This window comes from Ursus maritimus, unplaced genomic scaffold (genome assembly GCF_017311325.1).
Source record: "Ursus maritimus isolate PB19 unplaced genomic scaffold, ASM1731132v1 scaffold_1, whole genome shotgun sequence".
Taxonomy (NCBI): domain Eukaryota; kingdom Metazoa; phylum Chordata; class Mammalia; order Carnivora; family Ursidae; genus Ursus; species Ursus maritimus.
The window spans coordinates 95,342,946-95,359,273 of NW_024423343.1; the positions used below are offsets into that span (position 1 = coordinate 95,342,946).

Consider the following 16,328-nt stretch of genomic DNA (forward strand, 5'->3'; position numbering starts at 1 on the left):
CAATGGACATATAATGTATTATTGGTTTTCAGAGGTAGAGGTCAGTGATTCATCAGTCTTATATAACACCCAGTGCTCTTTACATGACATACCCTCCCTAATGTCCATCACCCAGCTACCCCATCCCTCCACCTCTCTCTCCTCCAGCAACACTCAGTGTGTTTCCCATGCTTAAGGGTCTCTTATGGTTAGTCTCCCTCTCTGATTTTGTCTTGTTTTATTTTATTTTTTAATATTTTTAAAAGAATTATCCTATAATGCGTAGAGTGGTGATTGCCAGAGGCTGTGGGAAGAGGGGACTGGAGAGTACCTGTTAAGCAGGTGTAGAATGTCAGTTGGGGAAGATGAAAAGAGCTCTGGAGATGGATGGTCGAATGGTTGCACAGTAGGAATGTACTTAATACCACTCAACTGTACACTTGAAATTAAGATGATAAATTGTGTTATAGATATTTTATCACAATAAAACAATTGGAATAAAACCATATACTTTTTAAAAATAAAAACACACACATATACATATTTCGTATGATGACGTTGAGTCTAGTATGAGAGCAGGAGGACTTGGTCATCTGCTCCAGCCTCACGGCCTGTCTTTGGCCCCTTGAAGGTCACTCTCCTCTTGCTGGGCTTCAGAGGTGGGTCTGCACCAGCCAAGCAGGGGCTAGCTCCACAGTCAGCCGGATGCTGTTGTGCCGTTATCTCGGCTTCTGACAGGATTCTGACAGCTGACATTCAGGAGTCTGAAAAGAGCAGGAGCTCGCACCTGCAGAATAGACATGGAGGCATATGCTCCTGAATTTGCCAGGCTCAGAACTCAGTTGTTTCCCAGAATGGACCACTGCAAGGGCTTTCGCGAGCTGCCCCTCAATGACCACCTCTGTCTGCTGCAGGTCAGGACACCAGCCCAGACCTGGGGTGGGGGGCTGCTGGAAGGGGGTAGAGACCAGGAAGTAGCCCCCCTGGAGCAGCCAGTGTTGCTCTCATCATCAAATTGTACTTAAATCCGTCTCCTCTCCCAATTCTGGTTGCACCACTCTCGTAATTGTGTAGTGTTAGTCCAGTTAATGAAGTTCCCTGAAGTTCAATTTTATTTTCTCTTATGTAAAAAGGACTGTCATTGTAAGAATTATACGAGATAAGTATAAATGCCTAATGAAATGCCTCCGCTTTTGTAGACAGTAATAAATGGTGACTCTTTTTTTGAATGTACCACATAACTTTATTTTAAGATTTTAGGTGCTTTTCTCCCCCTTGCACATTTCTCAGGAACATGGTAAACACTTAACAAATAAATAATTGAGTGACTAGTTGAACCACAGCTTGAAAAATTGTGTGTACTATCTTGTTACTTATTGTATCAGAACACTTTGATAAGGATAAAAAATAGTGCTTCTTTTCTGTGTCGTATCTGCATCTGCGAACATAGTTATCTGCTAGTCGATCATCGTATGTACGCTTCCAGCTGTGCCCCAGAGCAAATGTTATGAAGCTAAAATGCAGGTGAATTGAGGCAGGATCTGCAGATTGTGGCTCTTATCTGCTTAATGATGTGACAATAAGTGTCATATTAGGAAGAGGGGCAGGAGGGTTCATCTTTTTGAAGCAGAAACGTAATGTTCAGTGCAAAGAATCTCATATCGTGTTTTCTAAAAGATCATGGGAGACAGAGAAAGGTGAAACAGAACGTGCAAGGAGAGACATCTGTTCTCTCTGATTCTTTAACTCACTTTAAACTTGGAGAAACAAAGCAAAGTGACAGTTTAACTCGTGTTTTGTCAGGCCTAGATCTTTAGCTCTTGCATAAAAGTGAACAAGCTGCCATCTGTGCAAACAGGTGGCTTGAATTAAATATGATATTGAGTATTCAAATATCATAGTTAGAGGGATGGCAAGGAATGGAGAATTTAAGAAAACCCAGAGTACCTTTCGTGAGATGAGAAACGGGAACCATCCAGTGCGTCAGAGTTAGAAGATAAAGAGTGGGACTATTTGTCCAAAAGGCTCAAAGCACCTGCCTGCTTCACATTTTCTCTTAGTAATTCTAGCCTCACTCTGCTCATCCCAAGAGGCAGATGGAGCACCATTACCTTGTGCCTCCCTCAGCCCACTACTGTGGTTCACCTGAGCCCATCCTGGAAGCAGTAGGAGGGAGACACTGATAGCTATACAGTATTGCTTACCCATGACTTAGTTATGACTTGGGAGTGCGTCTCTTATCTTCATAAAGAAGTTCTTGAAACTTAAAGCTAAGGGGAAAGGGAAAAGAATATACGGATTAGAGGGCTAGCTTAAGGAAACAGTATAAACATCTGTCATTAGTTAAGAGATAGCCAGTGTTGCAGAAATTAGACTGGACTTGGAATCCCAATCCAGGAGTTTTAGTTCCTTATTCCTCACTACGTTCACCCAAAGTTTTCTGTGGCTTTTCCCTCCCAGCTGATACTTTACTGTTGCCTTGTCAGACCCTGAGCAGAGGACCCAGCTAAGCATTCCTGGGCTCATCACCCATGGTAACTGTGAGATAATAAATATGTGTTGTTTTAGAAAAAAGTTTTCTGTGGCTTTAATTTTTCGTTGATAAAATGAAGGGATTAGACAAGGTGACCTCTTTGGTTCCTCCCAGCTCTTCAAAATATTTTGGAGCCAATTATTTATTTATTCTCAGGACTCCTGATAGAAACAATGTATAAAGCAATTAGATAACCTATATTTCTATGACTAATGTATTGAAAAATATATATATATATTACTTATATTAAATATATCCGTGTATGATATATGTACATATGTGTATATATACACACATATATAAAACACATATTGATTGTTTGGAAAAGATTCATGGTGGGGGATAGACTTTGAACTTGTCTGTGATGTTTAGTAAGGGAGATTTGGTTCAGAATAATCACAAGTGGGGTTGGTGTGGGTAGTTTGAGGGAAATAAACTCAGTAATAAAATACATAGTGTGTTGGTGTTGTAACACTGAGTGATTCATTTTAAATTGTATGTTTAGAGTTTATCCTTATTGGCAAGACTCATTTATAAATTCAGTCTGTTCCTTGGCAAATCTGATAACTCTTAACAACTCAACAGGAGACTTGAAACTTTGAGGGAAATTTGTAATTCTTCCAGGACATGCATCTTTATATCCCCTCAGCAGTCCCAGACTGATCTGTTGCCAGCATGATTCCGCCCCCCACCCCCCAGTAGAATGAAATCTCTGACTACACATCCTGGCAAAAGCACACATTCCTCCTGGCAAGCTTCCCCAGTGAGCCACAAAAGTCCTGTGATTTCAGGCAAAATCATTTTTCTCTAAGAGAAGGATGATTTGGGAATATGGAAGGACCCCAAGCACACCCAAATTTTTTCTCAGAATTTTAACAATTATTGTGATGTATTTCCTATGATGGACCCATTCTGCTGCTGCCAAATACCTCCTCTGACCTGCTCTCACGTGTTCTCTAGTCAATTCTGCTTCACTTTCCTATATAATGAAACACGAGTTTAGGTTTGGAGAAGCATTGTTTTTGTTCTAAACAATATCCTTCATATGTGAATCAGTCATTAACAGCACACATACACCATGAAATAGATCTATTGTCTGTATCACTTTGCCAAGCTTGACCTTTTTCTGACATGCACAAAATATTTTTTTCTTAAAAATCAATACTCAACCCTCGGCATGGGTAGACATGGGATTTACTCCTGTGTCTGTTAATGCATTGCACATCCTTAACATCCAGGGCTAGAATGTCTACCTGGCCCAATCAAGACCAGTAGAGCAATGAATCTCTAATTGAGAATCCTGGAAAAAAAGAACCTTGATTTTTTCTTGTTGGACTTGAAAGTAAGAGGTTGTAAGCTTTCCAGGTTGTTACAACCATCTTCTGATTGAGAAGAGAAAACCAATCTGAATAGAGCCATCTGAAAAAAAAAAAAAATCTGATAAGGTAGTATTCATACCCTTGATGGCATCATTTGAACCCTGACAGCAAGTCATACTTGAAGCCAGATGTACAATACAATCCGTTTTTTTTTTTTTGTTTTTTTTTTTTGGTTATGTCCATTTAGATTGAGGCTTTTGATACTGGAAACAAAAATAGTCCTTTACTTGTCTCCCACATCCTAACTTGAAATAGAAAATAATAGCAGTGACTTATCCAAGTACTCTTACCTGATCAATTTTCTCCTAAGAACATCAATTTGTGTAATAGCTCTTTAGAGTTGGATAAGTTACATCCTTGGCATATGACAAAATCTGATTAAAACCATTTTACATCTTGGACTTACTGAGCATCTTTCTTTAATCGACTGAGTTTTTCCCATGAATTTCAACATTGTTAAAAAAAAAAAAAAGGTTTAAAAATGCTTGAGAAGTGATTTCATCCAAACTCAGAAACCTGCTGCCCAAAGTTATTGCCTCATTTCCACTAAACTTAGCCACAGGACTAATTATAATTTGTGATGTTGATAATTGTCAGATGCATTTTAATACATTTAACATTTCTGTTATTCAGTCCTGGATCTGGTTGTCTTTCAGGGTGTGAATTTTTAATTATTCCTTTTGTCACTTCTTTCAATGTTGTTTTTGTTTAAATCGATGCAATACTTCTATTTTATTCAACTAAGTCAATTTTCTATTTAATGAAGTCTTACCTTATGGTTCAGTTATATACTTCTTGGAGTGCAGTGATCAATTTCAGTCTCTAGAGATTTAATTGAAAAATGCAGAAATTGATAAAGGTATGCCATTGTGCGTTTGAAGAGTCATAGCAGCTGTTGTTCAGATGTGTGAATTAGTTTGCCAGAAAACAAAATTCCTCAGAGTTGCTTTGTGAAACTATATTCAGGGCTACCTTATCTATATTTCCTTTTTTCTACATTCTAAATACTGCAGCTCTTCCTCCTTTTTATTACCAATTATCATGTTTCAATTTATTTTTCTTTCTAAAGTGTCATTTGGGCTGAAAAGTGGTAGGCATTTGGAATAGCTAATGGAGAATTTTTAATAGTGGAGTATAATGCCTAGTCTTCAATTTTAAAAGAAAAAAGATGTAAACCGTGATACACATTGAGATCTCAACAGTGTGTTTTATAAGGAAATATATTAACATTTTCATAGTTATTTTTTCTTGATATGTTTGCATGATACAAATTTTCAGTGGTGAATATATATTACTGTACAAACAGAAAGATGCAAAAAATTACTGTCTTAGACCTCACTTCTTTTTCTTTTCTTTATTCTTTTGAGTATAGTCGACACACTATACAAAGTTACATTAGTTTCAGGTGTACAGCGTAGTGATTCAACTTCTCTATACCTTATGCTCTGCTCACCACAGGTGTAGCTACCATCTGTCACCATACAACACATTCCAGTATCATTGACTATGTCCCCTATGCTGTACTTTTATTCCTGTGACTTATGTCCCTCATAACTAGAAACCTGTACCTCCTCCTCTGCCATTTTGCCCACCCCTCATCCCTCTCCTCACTGGCAAACACTAGTTTGTTCTCTGTATTTAGAGGTCTAATTCTGCTTTTTGTTTGTTTATTCATTTGTTTTGTTTTCTAGGTTCCCCATATAAGTGAAATCACCATATGTCTTTTTCTTTTGTCATCTTGAACGTGCTGATATTAAACGTGACTAGAAAAACATTTCCATGGGATAACAAAGTCTGTCTAAGACGAGCTGGCACTGGATAGGCAAAAATAATGAATTCCTATGTCCATTCAACTGAAAGAATCATGGCAGAGCATTGCATCTGGAGAAGAAGGTCATAACCTTATCAAAGATATTAGAGAGTAAACATGTTTGTCATTGGGGAAATGTCAGTAGTTAACGGAAATGGACTTAAGCGCATGGACTAGCTAGGGAGAATCCAAAGGGTATATCAAAATAGCTAATGTGCTGGGTGGTTAAGTCTGCACAGATACATATATAAATAGTGTAATTCAGAGAGTGAAATGGCAGTCAGTGTCACAGTGTGAAAGCACAAATCGGATGTGTAGAATTAATGTTAATTTTGAATTTTTAATTTAAAGTTTGATGAAAGATTATTTGATTTATGACTACATTAATAAAATTTCGCTATGCAATTTGAGGCTATTTTATTGGTGAGGTAGAAATTAATATTAAAATTTAAAACCTTGAGAGAAAATGGGGGGATGTTTAGAATTGAGGGAGGAGAGCTTTTGAGTGAGTGCAAGGATCTGAGGTTTGGCCCTACTTGCAAATTAATGTGTATGTAAAACAGGAGGCCTTTACATCAGAGACAAAGAGAGTTTACTCCTGGGGCAACAGACAAATCACCAAGGCAGCAGTGGTGAAAGCCAGATGGTATTTTCATATACATAGAGGTGCCTTATAGGAGTTGAACCCTGAAAAAAGAAAACTAATTTTGTACAGGACTGGTGGCTACCTGCCCCTTCCTCCAAAGGTACAGTTGGAGACTGAGATCAGCCCAGTTCAATTTTCAGGATAAGGAAAAAAAAATGTTGGCTGACTAAAACAAAAAATCAAAGGACAGAGAAGTGCTTTAGATTCGCCTAGTCTCTTATTTTTTTTTTTCCTCTATATTTTGCAGTTTAGAGTTACTTTAAAATAAGCTCTGTTCTCTGCAAGTGTCACTGTGATGTAGGAAAGACATTAGGGTTTGAAGCCCATGGCCAAGAAAGAATTCTTGAGACATCTTTGGTGGAAAAGGTGGTTTTATTAAAGCAAAGGGGACAGACCCGTGGACAAAAAGAGCTGCATCTGGGTCATAAAGAGTAGCTCATTATATACTTGCAAGTTGGGAGGGAGTTAGGGATAGCGTGAATCTCTAAGGAAATTTGGAAACAAAGTTTCTAGGATGTTGAGAGAGCTAGCTATTGGGAAAAGGTCATTTACTACTGTCTAATAAAACCTGAGTCATGAGACCATTCAGATGTTTATGTGTGGTCATATGCTTGGAGGATGATTGCCAACATGTATCTTGGGGGGTTACAGATAAAGGAAGTTTCCAAAGGAATTTTTGTATGTTAAAGTAGACTTACAGGATCCTGGGGTTGGGTTAAGATTGCCCTTTGATTTTAATAAAGTATTAACGTCGAGGCTGTTGTGTCCCTAGAGGAACATCACTCTGCCTGTTTCAAGGACTTGTCAGTGGGCTGTAGATAGGAAGGAAATTTAATAATGTTTCTTCTGCCTTGTTTCTCACATCAACTGCGGTAGAATTTTAGGCCTTTAGGATCTTGGGACACATCAACTTTTATGTTCATTTTACATGAGTTACTCAGTGAAGAGAAGATTTGAATCTGCGTATGTCTTCCTTTTGCCTTCTGGCATAGGTAGACGGGACAACTCAAGCAAATCCTTGATTATAGGAGTCTGAAGTTAAAAAAGCTTTTGGAAGGGGGTGCCTGGGTGGCGTAGTCGTTAAGTGTCTGCCTTTGGCTCAGGGCGTGATCTCGGTGCTCTGGGATCGAGCCCCACATCAAGCTCCTTCGCTAGGAGCCTGCTTCTTCCTCTCCTGCTCCCCCTGCTTGTGTTCCCTCTCTCACTGGCTGTATCTCTCTCTGTTAAATAAATAAATAAAATCTTTAAAAAAATGATAAAATAAAAAAAATTAAAAAGCTTTTGGTAAACTCCTGTAGGTTTTAACTGAATAAACTTAAGAACCAGTGACAATTTGGTACTTATGCTACTGTTATGCAAACAAACCCTCTGGTGACAAGAAATATTTGAAATTCTAGAGAGGGTTGTTCTATTTTCCTCTTGTGTGAATTTTTTTGCAAATAATCTAAAGAATGAAATGATGATCAGAAAATTGCTGCTATTCACATTTTATCTACAAATCAAAAAGACATCATTTAGCTGAGTGGCCATCAACTGCTCCATTATTGAGGCTGGAAAGGGCTCTTTATTACAGGAAGTGCCATTCATAGGATTGACACTTCCGTATGAATTGATGATTACTTACAATTATGATGACTTTTAAATGAAGATGGCCTTTATTCTGGTTACTTTGTAGGAAAATGCATTATTTTGTACACCTAACTATCTTATTTACCAAGAATTCAAAACATTTCAAGGCAAATATATTTCTCATGCCAGGTTGGAAAACAAAACAGAACTCTTTGGAATATATAGATATTCGAAGGAGCGAAAGAACATTCTTCTAGTGACATTGCAATGATCAGTAACTAAATTAACATTCATAAATACAATAAGTAAAAAGTATGTTCTATGAATGAGGCAAACAATTAATAGTCTAACAGAGGTCAGCAAACTTTGTCTTTAAGGGACCAGAGAGTAACTGTTTCAGGCTTTGTGAGCCATTCGGTTTGTTACAGTTGCAACTGTAACCTACAGTTACAGTGTGAAAGCATCCATAGACAAAGGTAAATGAATAAATAAATAAACGTGGTTGTGGGCCAAATTCGGTGGGTCCACAGCCATAGCAAGAGTTTGTGGACCACTGGTCTAGCATACTAAGCTAACTGTGTGTGTGTGTGTGTCTCCTTGGACAACATGTAGGTTAGAAGTGCTGACCCTCTGCACAGTAAAAAATGTGCATATAACATTGATTCCCTAAAAACTTAAATTCTAGTAGCCTAGTATTGACAGGAAGCCATAACAATAACATAGTCAATTAACATTCATTTTGTATTTTATATGTATTATATATTGTATTCTTACAATAAAGAAAGCTAAAGAAAACAAAGTGTTTTTAAGAACATCGTAAGAGACAATATGTTTATAGTACTCTACTGTATTTACTGAAAAACATGTGCATGTAAGTGGACCTGTGCAGTTAAACCGGTGTTGTTCACTGATCAACTGTATATACGTAGTTTATTGATATGTACATATTATTGTGTGTAATTTGATTTATATCATTAAATAATTAATGTTAATTTAATATTAATAATTTATATTAATTTATGATGTATAATATATAACTTAAATTTAATACCAGAATATTATTAAAGTAGATTACCTAAATTTAGATTTCCATAGTAGTGTTAAAAGAAAAATTATTCTGACACTTGTTAAAATAGTAAGGAGGACTTTATTCATGACTATTAGAATAAAGGTAAGACTACGGCAATAGGGAGAAAGACTGAATTCAATTCTGAATATAGCAAAGAAACTGGAGATTATCACCAAAGAGCAGAGTGAGGGGGCGGTAGGGGAAAATTACTGAGAGAACATACTGAGGTTAGGGAATTCTTACTGAACTGGTCTAACAGGATTCTTATCAAGTGCAAGGCCAAGCGCTTCACAGGTGGGGGGGTGAGGAATTTGATCAGACATCGATGGTGGGGATATTTTAACTAAACTGACTCGGCAGGATTCATGCTAAAGGCAGGCCAAGGTCAAGGACTAGTCAAGAAGAGCATGAGGAGTCTGACTGAGATTTGGTCAAAGAGGGAGTCTTTGTCAGTAGTGCTAAATATTATTTCTAAATAAAGTTGTAACAGTGAAAAAAAGAAATATTTAAGATAGTGAAAAGATTTAATCTTGTAGCAGAGAAAAAATATTTCTTGAGATCCTTCAATGGGCTATATACTATACATGTTATGCATATACATATTATATAATATAGAAGTTTCCAACAGCTGAATGCAAATTCCACCACCTACCCTCCCAAGAAATTCATCAGAGTAACAGCTGAGGCTGTTGCTCACTTTGGTGTAGGAGATCAAGGTCTTGATGGAGAGTGAGCAGCAGATGGAAAGGAAGGGACCAGGGAGGGTGTGTATGAGGTTTGGGGGATCTAGTTTGACAGGTCTCTCACTAGCAGTGTGGATTGGAACTGGGTGAGTTTGTGTTATAAGAGTTTAGGACTGATGAATTCGAGGAGGTGAGGGTTTGGGAGATAGTAACATTCATTCGGTTGAGCTATGTTTTGTTGTGAGAAAGGTATTTACTTCAGTGGGCAGTAGTTGAACAATCTATTTTTCAAGTAAGTGGGTTTTCAGAAAGTTCCGTAAGGGAGTGGGGGAGATGAAGTGATTTGCAACCTCATCTTCCTGGCAAGAATTTCTTGAAATATTAGAGTCATATTAGTGCAGACAGTTAAATGGTAAACTCATGTTAATATAGATGGTAAGATGCGTGGGCGTGAATAGTTTCAGTTCTCAAACGAATATGAAATAGGCCCTTTCTTGAGTTCATAAAGTAATTAAAAACCCAAAATAGCACATCAAAACTAAATAAAAATAGATAGTATTTTTTAGATGAAGTATATGGTTAGATATTAAATGACTAACATAGAAGTTCAGAAAAGAGATTGAGTGAGGACTTCGGAAGTATTGGTAACTTTACGGTGTCTGGAAAAAGACATCGAATCTGGGCAGGACCTTGGCAGTGGGTATCATAAGCAAAACAGAGTGAGGGTGATATATGTGTGAACAACTGTAAACAGCAGACTCTTTTCTAAGGTGTCAGGTGATAAAAACTATGTAAATATATGTTGAAGCTAGTGAGTAACCTGAGTGCCAGTCTTTCATTTTATACTTTATTAATAGTGACCCCGTGAATCTTTTTGGTGCATAAGACAGAAACACTTTGTTGTTTAGAATGTGTTGGGCTGTGTGATTGAAATAAACTGGAGGCTTACAGAACATGTAAAAAACTAAAACAGTCTTCCAAGTGAAAGGTTGTAAAGAACAATATTGACATAGGAGGTGAAGAGGTAATATATATGGGACTTTGAGAGGGTTAAATTATATATATATATATATAATATATATTATTTATACATTTTATTTATATATAATCTATATATTTAATTTATATATTTATATAAATTTATATTTAACATATGTATTTATATATTATATATTATTTTATTTTTATATATTATATATATTATTATATATTTATATATATATATATTTGAGAGAGCTATATTAATGTAGCTATAAATATAAGGAGTGTAGTTTTAGCCTACTGAATTTTATATGTCTGCAAGATGTCTATGTGATCAAGCGTAGAACTGAAAATACAAAACTGGCCTCTGGGTGGGGTCACAACCTGAGCTGAAAGTTTAAGAATCAATATAGGAAAGTCTGAGTAGAAAGGATCACTCAGACAATAGCAGTTAAAAAGTAAATAAATAAAGCTCAGAGTTGAGCTAGGAAGGATGTCTCTGTTTAGTATGCAAGGAAACAGGTTAAGACGTACAGACATTTTTGAGGAAATAATTCCAGGGCAAAGCAATGGTTCAGAGTCAAGAAAGATGAGTTTGAAATCCTTGTGTTTCATCATCATCACACACTGCAAAATCAGGTGAAGTCGGGAGTGAGCTTGGAGGAAGAGCACATTGGACTTGGTTATTGCAGGTCAGTGACAATGTTGGAAGTTTGCAAGTTTAGCAGAGTGAGGACAGCAGCTCACCGCAGGGAGATAGAGTGACGAGCATGTAAGACACACAGAGTGACACAGAAACCTTGGGTAGAAAGTTTATTGAGGCTTACTATGAAAGGAAACAAAGCGCTGGGGGAGAGCAAAAAGCTGAATGGAGGTGATTATCAGCAGTAGCATTATATTATTATTCTTATTAATATAGAAAATAAATATATATGAAAAGCACAAGTAGCTGGCAAGAGGTACCAGAAATCAAGGATGTTTAGGGGCGCCTGGGTGGCTCAGTCGTTAAGCGTCTGCCTTCGGCTCAGGGCGTGATCCTGGCGTTATGGGATCGAGCCCCACATCAGGCTCCTCCGCTATGAGCCTGCTTCTTCCTCTCCCACTCCCCCTGCTTGTGTTCCCTCTCTCGCTGGCTGTCTCTCTGTCTCTCAAATAAATAAATAAAAAATCTTTAAAAAAAAAAAAAGAAATCAAGGATGTTTAAGAGTTCAGAGCATAGTGATTTGGCTACAAAACAGCTTTTTGCTTTGCAAAGGAGAAAGATTACCTCATTCTAGAAGTCTGGGGGAAAAAAAGAAAAAAATCAGGGTGAGATTTTGAGGTAGACTGGCCAGTGAAGCCATTTCTGATGTCTTTGATTTTCACAGGTAAGTTCACGGAGCTTGGGGCCCTTTAGAAAGTGAGGATAGTTTCGCATACTTGTGAGCAGTGTTTCAGGAGAGATGAATGAGGGGCCTGCTGTGTTTCAAAGATGATTAGCTCAATATTCCAGACTTGTCATTGATATGTTTAACTAATGATTAAAATCTTAACTTGATATTTAATAAATTCTTTCAAAAAGCATTTCAATCATTTTTTCCTGTGATAATCGTTTCATTATTTTGTTCCACTGTTTTTAATTTTTTTTTTTCAGTTTATTGTTTGGGAGTTAAAAATATATCGGATGCTGTCAGATATATCAAAACAGATTTTTTTAAAAACAGATTTTTTAAAACAAATGTCATAGTTGAATTAACATCTCCCAAATAATTGATTTGCCACTTTTTTTTTTCAATTTTTGAAAACTCTCTTTATAGATAGATGATAGGTTTTGTTTTGAAATATTCAAAGCCAATTATCAGGTCAAAATTAAATGCATACTTACATTTTCAATCATAACATCAGAAAAACAAAGTGCCTTTACATTGGTGTGCATGAAAGGTGAATTTTGTCTGCTGTTAACCCTAGGTATAGCCTATTAACCACAGCTGAGTTTCTTACCTATTGCAGTGATGGAGGACAGCATTTTGACAGTCTTAGAATGTCCAGAAACAGGAGTTGGTTGGGTGGGTGAAAGGAGGTAAGTGTAGGGCGAGGGATCTGAGCTTGAGTGGTTAAGACAGGTCTTCCAGTGTGAGCACTGGCTTAGAGTTGGGGATATTTCATGATGCAGTAGCTTAGGATTGGTGGACAGAGAGGCAGGCATCTTGAAGTTAGTATTAAGTAATCAGGGTGTTTGATCATTAAGAAATTTGCTGTTTCAAGAACTTCTTACTCAGATAAATAATTTTCACGAAGTTCCAGAAAAAAAAAAAAATTGTATACTTTAACACTTATTTCGTGGGCAGGGACATGCAGTAACTCAAAATAAAATCTTATAGGTGTAGGCTGCTCTGGTTCTTGGTCCTGAGATTTGGGGTGGCTACAGAGGCCTCAGTTCTCCGTTTCATTAGCAAATAGAGAACTGAACTCTTCTGTGAAGTGCTTTACTACCTGCTTTGCTTCAAAGAGGTAGAAAATAAAGGGTTGCATTGACCTGAATGATCTTAACCTAAAACATACTACTGTGTTTTTCCTTTCTTTAGACACAGTAAGGAAAAGGGGGATAGACAGAAAAGACAGTAGGAATAATCATTTAGGGAGACAGACACTACAAATATATTCTCAGAGCTCAGGATGGAGAGGCTGGATGATGATTCTTCCTTGTCACACCTTTTCATTAAAAAAGCACCTGGGTGGCTCAATCATTAAGTGTCTGCCTTTGGCTCAGGGAGTGATCCCAGGGTCCTGGGATCGAGCCCTGCATTGGGCTTCCTGCTCTGCTGGGAGCCTGCTTCTTCCTCTCCCACTCCCCCTGCTTATGTTCCCTCTCTTACTGGCTGTCTCTTTCCCTGTCAAACAAATAAATAAAATCTTTAAAATAAATAAATAAATTAAATTAAAAAAAGAACTGACTGAATCAAATATGTGTTCAGGATAATTGCCTCTTAACTTTCAATGAGTCGAAAAGGAAGAAAGATTATTTAATCAAAGTACTGTGTAGACATGCATAATACTGTGTTTTGAGAATATTTCAAGTAACACCTACCTTAATCTTCCTGTGTTAATGCACTTTACTCATCGCTCTTATTCACTCATATTTCATTACCTAATATTAAACAAAATATGATGTGACAATTTTGAAATCTAGTTCCAGAAAGTAATTTATTAATGTAATAACAGGAGTATCAAAATGGGAGATTCCACTAGTGATTATAAATCAAACAGTAAAGTAGGATAAATATGAGACCCAGAAGACCACATTTTAAAGACCAGGAAAAAAATTAAACAGAATTAATAAAGGTAGATATTAGATGCTTTTAAAATAATTCATGCAGAAATCTGTATTAAACTTTAAGCTAGGGAGTTACACTTGATTTAAAAAAGTTTCTCCTAATTCAACATTGAGAGTCTAATAGGAAAATTTGCAAGTGTGCAGATCTAAAGGTATTTATAAATCTCAAATCTCTATAGATTTTTTTCAAATCTAATTATTCAGCAAAACCTACTTTTAAAATATTAAATTTGGTTTTTATCTTCTCACACAAGCTTCACTTCTACTTTGGTTCTAAGGGGAAAAAAAAATTAATTTTCCTTTTTTTACACCTGATACAATCCATCACTGGCTTAGGGTTTTCTCCTACTGTGAGACTGGGGGGGGCATACGTTACTCATCCTTTCCATTGAAGACGAACCATCATTCATACTACAATTGCTCTCTGAGCTCTTCTTCTTCCCTGAGCCCACAGACTTCATCCCTGTTTAGAATTCGGCGCTGTACTTGTCCCCTAGGAGAAGAACCACTCATTGATGGCTTTTGGCTTTATCTTTACTGTGCAGTAGAAGGGGGAAAGTCCTTTTTCTCTTAATTTATAGTGAAAATATTATAAGGATGACTTGTTAAGGCATGCTCTTTGGCTCTTCTCGCTATTCAGTGATGTCAGTTTCTGTCAATATCATGAAGTGGTCCAGAATTGAGAATATCAAGAAAAATAACAGAGGTGTTGATTGAGGTTGGGCTCTTGGTTCAAGCGTTATTAATCGAGAGCAGGAAGACAGAAGACCAGAAGTAGCTGGCAAAACCAAGTGAGTAACGCAGGTGACCAGTGTTGCTGCAGAGCTATGATCGTAAATATAGGATAGAAAAGAAAGGGAGGAGTGGAAAGGAATATAAATCAAAATAAATATGTATTATTTGTGTAGAGCTGTTATTTGTTCTACATCACTAGAATAGTCAACAGGTAAAGATAATGATAGGAGAACCCAGTTTATTTATAGCTGATGAAAGTTCAGAAGGTGATACAAGGCCTTATCTTAAATATCGCATAGGACTGTCTTTCTGCCCATACAATCTGCTGCAGATAGTAACTTGAAAATCTTTGTCTCTTTTTCTCCTTTCTTAAAACGCCATTTGTTTTGCCCCGTCCAAGATGTCACTGTCCCCATCGAGCTCCAAGAACTACTGGCCTCCTCTGCTGTCCTGCACTTTAACAGGAGAGTCATGTTGGACTCCCAGTCTTCTTAAACGAAACACATAAAAAGAAAAACTTAATTTTTGCTAGTATTGATCACGTCTCATCATATTTCTCAGTATAACTTTTTATAATATTGAAATAACTAGAGAACAAGTCAGAAAATCTTGTTCTGTCTGAAGTGTCAGGCATTTCCATAAAATCTTCATAACCCACCATGCAGTCCTTGTTAACTATTACGCAGGTGAAGACATTTGGGTTCTGCGAAATTGTATCTTGTATAACTTCATTTACTGTGGATAGTGGACCCAAACCACTTCAATATTGCCTTCCTTCTAAGAATGGGCAGAGGGTTAGCAAGGTTCAATATCATGTAAAAGGTTAGTATTGAGTAAAACTGGAAAGATTATCGTTAAAGAAAAAAAAACATTTAAGTCTGCTTTTATTTGGGGATCTTCCCTTTAATGCGCAAACACATACATGTATATGTAATATGTAATATATGTGTATATTATGCATGTGGACTATACAATACATATATACATATATGTGTAATTTATACATATATCTGTGTAGTATAATACATTTATATATTGTGTAATATCTATTTTATATTGGTCAACTCCTTTGACCAAGAAGCAAGTGATTTTCTTTAAGTTAGAAGATAAAAACTGATGACTACTTAGTGTTCCAGCCAGTGTAATTCTTTACATTGGCATTACATTATTTATATCATGTTTATAAATAATTGAACTTATTTATCTTCAGACTGGACATACCTCTCTTCTACCCAAAAGCAATAACTAATCCCCATCATTGGATATATTCGTATTTCTTTCATTTTTTTTTATTATTCAGCTTGAAAATATTTAGGTCCTTTTACACCCATATTATTCACTTTAAAAAGGATCATTATATTTAATTAGATGATTTAGATGATTTCCCACTCTTAGTCATCAAAGAAGTATCAAACTTGACACATACCATCTATGCACATTCAGGGGAGTAGAAATAAGGTAACATGTTTCGGCAAAGATTGGGATATTTCTTTTATATTCATTTAGTCAAAAAGAACATTGACTCTACCATGAATATTTACCTTGTTTAAAATTTTCTCTAAGTGAGATGAATGTGAAAATGAATATATATTTATATTTAACTCCTGAGTATCCTCTCTGGCAGTTTTCCC

At 36.6% G+C, this 16,328-nt stretch overlaps 1 protein-coding gene across 2 annotated transcripts in view; it reads left to right on the top strand.

Moving 5' to 3' along the window:
* The window catches only part of DPP10 (dipeptidyl peptidase like 10), a 618,096-nt gene that overhangs the window by 278,490 nt on the left and 323,278 nt on the right, over positions 1-16,328 (top strand). The gene's annotated exons all lie outside the window — the stretch shown is intronic.